This window comes from Pristiophorus japonicus, chromosome 15 (assembly GCF_044704955.1).
Source record: "Pristiophorus japonicus isolate sPriJap1 chromosome 15, sPriJap1.hap1, whole genome shotgun sequence".
Classification (NCBI taxonomy): domain Eukaryota; kingdom Metazoa; phylum Chordata; class Chondrichthyes; family Pristiophoridae; genus Pristiophorus; species Pristiophorus japonicus.
In genome coordinates this window covers 112,101,476-112,107,475 of record NC_091991.1, presented here as the reverse complement: position 1 = coordinate 112,107,475, position 6,000 = coordinate 112,101,476, and positions in this window count along the sequence as shown.

The following is a 6,000-nucleotide window of genomic DNA, read 5'->3' as shown; positions in this document are numbered from 1 at the left end:
CTCCTCCCCACCCCCGCATCCGTGTCTCCTCCCCACCCCCGCATCCGTGTCTCCTCCCCCCCGCATCCTTGTCTCCTCCCCCCGCATCCTTGTCTCCTCCCCCCCGCATCCTTGTCTCCTCCCCCCCGCATCCTTGTCTCCTCCCCCCCGCATCCTTGTCTCCTCCCCCCCGCATCCTTGTCTCCTCCCCCCCGCATCCTTGTCTCCTCCCCCCCGCATCCTTGTCTCCTCCCCCCCGCATCCTTGTCTCCTCCCCCCCGCATCCTTGTCTCCTCCCCCCCGCATCCTTGTCTCCTCCCCCCCGCATCCTTGTCTCCTCCCCCCCGCATCCTTGTCTCCTCCCCCCCGCATCCTTGTCTCCTCCCCCCCGCATCCTTGTCTCCTCCCCCCCGCATCCTTGTCTCCTCCCCCCCGCATCCTTGTCTCCTCCCCCCCGCATCCTTGTCTCCTCCCCCCCGCATCCTTGTCTCCTCCCCCCCGCATCCTTGTCTCCTCCCCCCCGCATCCTTGTCTCCTCCCCCCCGCATCCTTGTCTCCTCCCCCCCGCATCCTTGTCTCCTCCCCCCCGCATCCTTGTCTCCTCCCCCCCGCATCCTTGTCTCCTCCCCCCCGCATCCTTGTCTCCTCCCCCCCGCATCCTTGTCTCCTCCCCCCCGCATCCTTGTCTCCTCCCCCCCGCATCCTTGTCTCCTCCCCCCCGCATCCTTGTCTCCTCCCCCCCGCATCCTTGTCTCCTCCCCCCCGCATCCTTGTCTCCTCCCCCCCGCATCCTTGTCTCCTCCCCCCCGCATCCTTGTCTCCTCCCCCCCGCATCCTTGTCTCCTCCCCCCCGCATCCTTGTCTCCTCCCCCCCGCATCCTTGTCTCCTCCCCCCCGCATCCTTGTCTCCTCCCCCCCGCATCCTTGTCTCCTCCCCCCCGCATCCTTGTCTCCTCCCCCCCGCATCCTTGTCTCCTCCCCCCCGCATCCTTGTCTCCTCCCCCCCGCATCCTTGTCTCCTCCCCCCCGCATCCTTGTCTCCTCCCCCCCCGCATCCTTGTCTCCTCCCCCCCGCATCCTTGTCTCCTCCCCCCGCATCCTTGTCTCCTCCCCCCCGCATCCTTGTCTCCTCCCCCCCGCATCCTTGTCTCCTCCCCCCCGCATCCTTGTCTCCTCCCCCCCGCATCCTTGTCTCCTCCCCCCCGCATCCTTGTCTCCTCCCCCCCGCATCCTTGTCTCCTCCCCCCCGCATCCTTGTCTCCTCCCCCCCGCATCCTTGTCTCCTCCCCCCCGCATCCTTGTCTCCTCCCCCCCGCATCCTTGTCTCCTCCCCCCCGCATCCTTGTCTCCTCCCCCCCGCATCCTTGTCTCCTCCCCCCCGCATCCTTGTCTCCTCCCCCCCGCATCCTTGTCTCCTCCCCCCCGCATCCTTGTCTCCTCCCCCCCGCATCCTTGTCTCCTCCCCCCCGCATCCTTGTCTCCTCCCCCCCGCATCCTTGTCTCCTCCCCCCCGCATCCTTGTCTCCTCCCCCGCATCTTGTCTCCCTCCCCCCCGCATCCTTGTCTCCTCCCCCCCGCATCCTTGTCTCCTCCCCCCCGCATCCTTGTCTCCTCCCCCCCGCATCCTTGTCTCCTCCCCCCCGCATCCTTGTCTCCTCCCCCCCGCATCCTTGTCTCCTCCCCCCCGCATCCTTGTCTCCTCCCCCCCGCATCCTTGTCTCCTCCCCCCCGCATCCTTGTCTCCTCCCCCCCGCATCCTTGTCTCCTCCCCCCCGCATCCTTGTCTCCTCCCCCCCGCATCCTTGTCTCCTCCCCCCCGCATCCTTGTCTCCTCCCCCCCGCATCCTTGTCTCCTCCCCCCCGCATCCTTGTCTCCTCCCCCCCGCATCCTTGTCTCCTCCCCCCCGCATCCTTGTCTCCTCCCCCCCGCATCCTTGTCTCCTCCCCCCCGCATCCTTGTCTCCTCCCCCCCGCATCCTTGTCTCCTCCCCCCCGCATCCTTGTCTCCTCCCCCCCGCATCCTTGTCTCCTCCCCCCCGCATCCTTGTCTCCTCCCCCCCGCATCCTTGTCTCCTCCCCCCCGCATCCTTGTCTCCTCCCCCCCGCATCCTTGTCTCCTCCCCCCCGCATCCTTGTCTCCTCCCCCCCGCATCCTTGTCTCCTCCCCCCCGCATCCTTGTCTCCTCCCCCCCGCATCCTTGTCTCCTCCCCCCCGCATCCTTGTCTCCTCCCCCCCGCATCCTTGTCTCCTCCCCCCCGCATCCTTGTCTCCTCCCCCCCGCATCCTTGTCTCCTCCCCCCCGCATCCTTGTCTCCTCCCCCCCGCATCCTTGTCTCCTCCCCCCCGCATCCTTGTCTCCTCCCCCCCGCATCCTTGTCTCCTCCCCCCCGCATCCTTGTCTCCTCCCCCCCGCATCCTTGTCTCCTCCCCCCCGCATCCTTGTCTCCTCCCCCCCGCATCCTTGTCTCCTCCCCCCCGCATCCTTGTCTCCTCCCCCCCGCATCCTTGTCTCCTCCCCCCCGCATCCTTGTCTCCTCCCCCCCGCATCCTTGTCTCCTCCCCCCCGCATCCTTGTCTCCTCCCCCCCGCATCCTTGTCTCCTCCCCCCCGCATCCTTGTCTCCTCCCCCCCGCATCCTTGTCTCCTCCCCCCCGCATCCTTGTCTCCTCCCCCCCGCATCCTTGTCTCCTCCCCCCCGCATCCTTGTCTCCTCCCCCCCGCATCCTTGTCTCCTCCCCCCCGCATCCTTGTCTCCTCCCCCCCGCATCCTTGTCTCCTCCCCCCCGCATCCTTGTCTCCTCCCCCCCGCATCCTTGTCTCCTCCCCCCCGCATCCTTGTCTCCTCCCCCCCGCATCCTTGTCTCCTCCCCCCCGCATCCTTGTCTCCTCCCCCCCGCATCCTTGTCTCCTCCCCCCCGCATCCTTGTCTCCTCCCCCCCGCATCCTTGTCTCCTCCCCCCCGCATCCTTGTCTCCTCCCCCCCGCATCCTTGTCTCCTCCCCCCCGCATCCTTGTCTCCTCCCCCCCGCATCCTTGTCTCCTCCCCCCCGCATCCTTGTCTCCTCCCCCCCGCATCCTTGTCTCCTCCCCCCCGCATCCTTGTCTCCTCCCCCCCGCATCCTTGTCTCCTCCCCCCCGCATCCTTGTCTCCTCCCCCCCGCATCCTTGTCTCCTCCCCCCCGCATCCTTGTCTCCTCCCCCCCGCATCCTTGTCTCCTCCCCCCCGCATCCTTGTCTCCTCCCCCCCGCATCCTTGTCTCCTCCCCCCCGCATCCTTGTCTCCTCCCCCCCGCATCCTTGTCTCCTCCCCCCCGCATCCTTGTCTCCTCCCCCCCGCATCCTTGTCTCCTCCCCCCCGCATCCTTGTCTCCTCCCCCCCGCATCCTTGTCTCCTCCCCCCCGCATCCTTGTCTCCTCCCCCCCGCATCCTTGTCTCCTCCCCCCCGCATCCTTGTCTCCTCCCCCCCGCATCCTTGTCTCCTCCCCCCCGCATCCTTGTCTCCTCCCCCCCGCATCCTTGTCTCCTCCCCCCCGCATCCTTGTCTCCTCCCCCCCGCATCCTTGTCTCCTCCCCCCCGCATCCTTGTCTCCTCCCCCCCGCATCCTTGTCTCCTCCCCCCCGCATCCTTGTCTCCTCCCCCCCGCATCCTTGTCTCCTCCCCCCCGCATCCTTGTCTCCTCCCCCCCGCATCCTTGTCTCCTCCCCCCCGCATCCTTGTCTCCTCCCCCCCGCATCCTTGTCTCCTCCCCCCCGCATCCTTGTCTCCTCCCCCCCGCATCCTTGTCTCCTCCCCCCCGCATCCTTGTCTCCTCCCCCCCGCATCCTTGTCTCCTCCCCCCCGCATCCTTGTCTCCTCCCCCCCGCATCCTTGTCTCCTCCCCCCCGCATCCTTGTCTCCTCCCCCCCGCATCCTTGTCTCCTCCCCCCCGCATCCTTGTCTCCTCCCCCCCGCATCCTTGTCTCCTCCCCCCCGCATCCTTGTCTCCTCCCCCCCGCATCCTTGTCTCCTCCCCCCCGCATCCTTGTCTCCTCCCCCCCGCATCCTTGTCTCCTCCCCCCCGCATCCTTGTCTCCTCCCCCCCGCATCCTTGTCTCCTCCCCCCCGCATCCTTGTCTCCTCCCCCCCGCATCCTTGTCTCCTCCCCCCCGCATCCTTGTCTCCTCCCCCCCGCATCCTTGTCTCCTCCCCCCCGCATCCTTGTCTCCTCCCCCCCGCATCCTTGTCTCCTCCCCCCCGCATCCTTGTCTCCTCCCCCCCGCATCCTTGTCTCCTCCCCCCCGCATCCTTGTCTCCTCCCCCCGCATCCTTGTCTCCTCCCCCCCGCATCCTTGTCTCCTCCCCCCCGCATCCTTGTCTCCTCCCCCCCGCATCCTTGTCTCCTCCCCCCCGCATCCTTGTCTCCTCCCCCCCGCATCCTTGTCTCCTCCCCCCCGCATCCTTGTCTCCTCCCCCCCGCATCCTTGTCTCCTCCCCCCCGCATCCTTGTCTCCTCCCCCCCGCATCCTTGTCTCCTCCCCCCCGCATCCTTGTCTCCTCCCCCCCGCATCCTTGTCTCCTCCCCCCCGCATCCTTGTCTCCTCCCCCCCGCATCCTTGTCTCCTCCCCCCCGCATCCTTGTCTCCTCCCCCCCCCCTCGCATCCTTGTCTCTTTTCCCCCCCCCCCCCCCACCACCCTTGTCTCTTCCCTTCTCCTCCCCCCACCCTTGTCTCTTCCCTTCCCCCCCACCGTCTCTTCCTCTCTCTCCCCCCAGCCCCTCTCGCCGCTGCTCTCAGCCCCCTGAGAAGGATTGGGGTCAGAGCAGGGCAGTGGTGGGGGGAGAAGGCTGAGGCCTGACCGGGCGAAGAGAGTCGGAGCCTCAGGCCCTGCTTCTCGGCACCACATGGAGGGAGTGATTCAGGGCCAGGATGAGGGGGCGGGGCTTGTCGCATGTCTGTCAAAAAAAGGTGCAGTACAAATAGCTACACTTTTTTAAAAAAAACCTAGATGTGCGCTTAAAGTGTCATAACGTACAGGGCTACGGACCAACAGCTGGAAAGTGGGATTAGGCTGGATTGTTCTTTGTCGGCCGGCACGGACACAATGGGCCGAAATGGCCTCCTTCCGTGCTGCAAATTTCTATGATTCTATGAATTTTTAACAGAGAGTAAACAAGGGTAATGTAGTAGATGTAATTTATCTAGAATTTCAAAAGGCCTTCGATAAGGTACCCCATAATAGACTGATGAACAAGGTCCGAGAATGCGGAGTCAGGGGACAAGTGCAGAACGGATAGCTGGCTTCAAGACAGAAAGCAGAGAGTAAGGGTAAAGGGTAGCTATTCACAGGGGCAGAAGGTGGATAGTGGTGTTCCACAAAGATCAGTGCTGGGACCACTGTTCACAATTTTATATTTATGATTTAGACTTTGAAATAAAAATCACAATTTCTAAATTTGCCACCAAATTTGGGGGCTAGTCAGGACTGCAACAAATTACAGGAGCACATTAATAAACTTGCAGAATGGGCAAATAATTGGCAACATATGTAAATATAAAGTTCAACACGGACAAATGTGAAGTATTACATTTTGCTAAGAAGAATAGGGAGGTTACTTACTACTAGGAGGGTGAGAGTCTGGGTGGGGTAGAGGAACAAAGGGATCTATCTCGGAGTACAAATACACAAATCACAAAGTTGTGACACGAGTTAGCAAGACCATAAAAATAGCAAACCAAACACTGGGGTTTATTTCTAGAGGTATAGAATTGAAAAGTAAGTAAGAAAGAAAGACGTGCATTTATATAGAGCTTTTCATAACCAGCGGACGTCTCAAAGCGCTTTACAGCCAATGAAGTACTTTTGCAGTGTAGTCACTGTTGTACTGTAGGAAACGCGGCAACCAATTTTCACACAGGCAAGCTCCCACAAACAGCAATGTGACAATGACCAGATAAAATTGGTGTGACGGGTATAGAGGGCGCACAATTCCTAAAATGGGCAGGTGGAAGGGGTATCAGTGGGAGAGCATTTTGGTGCTG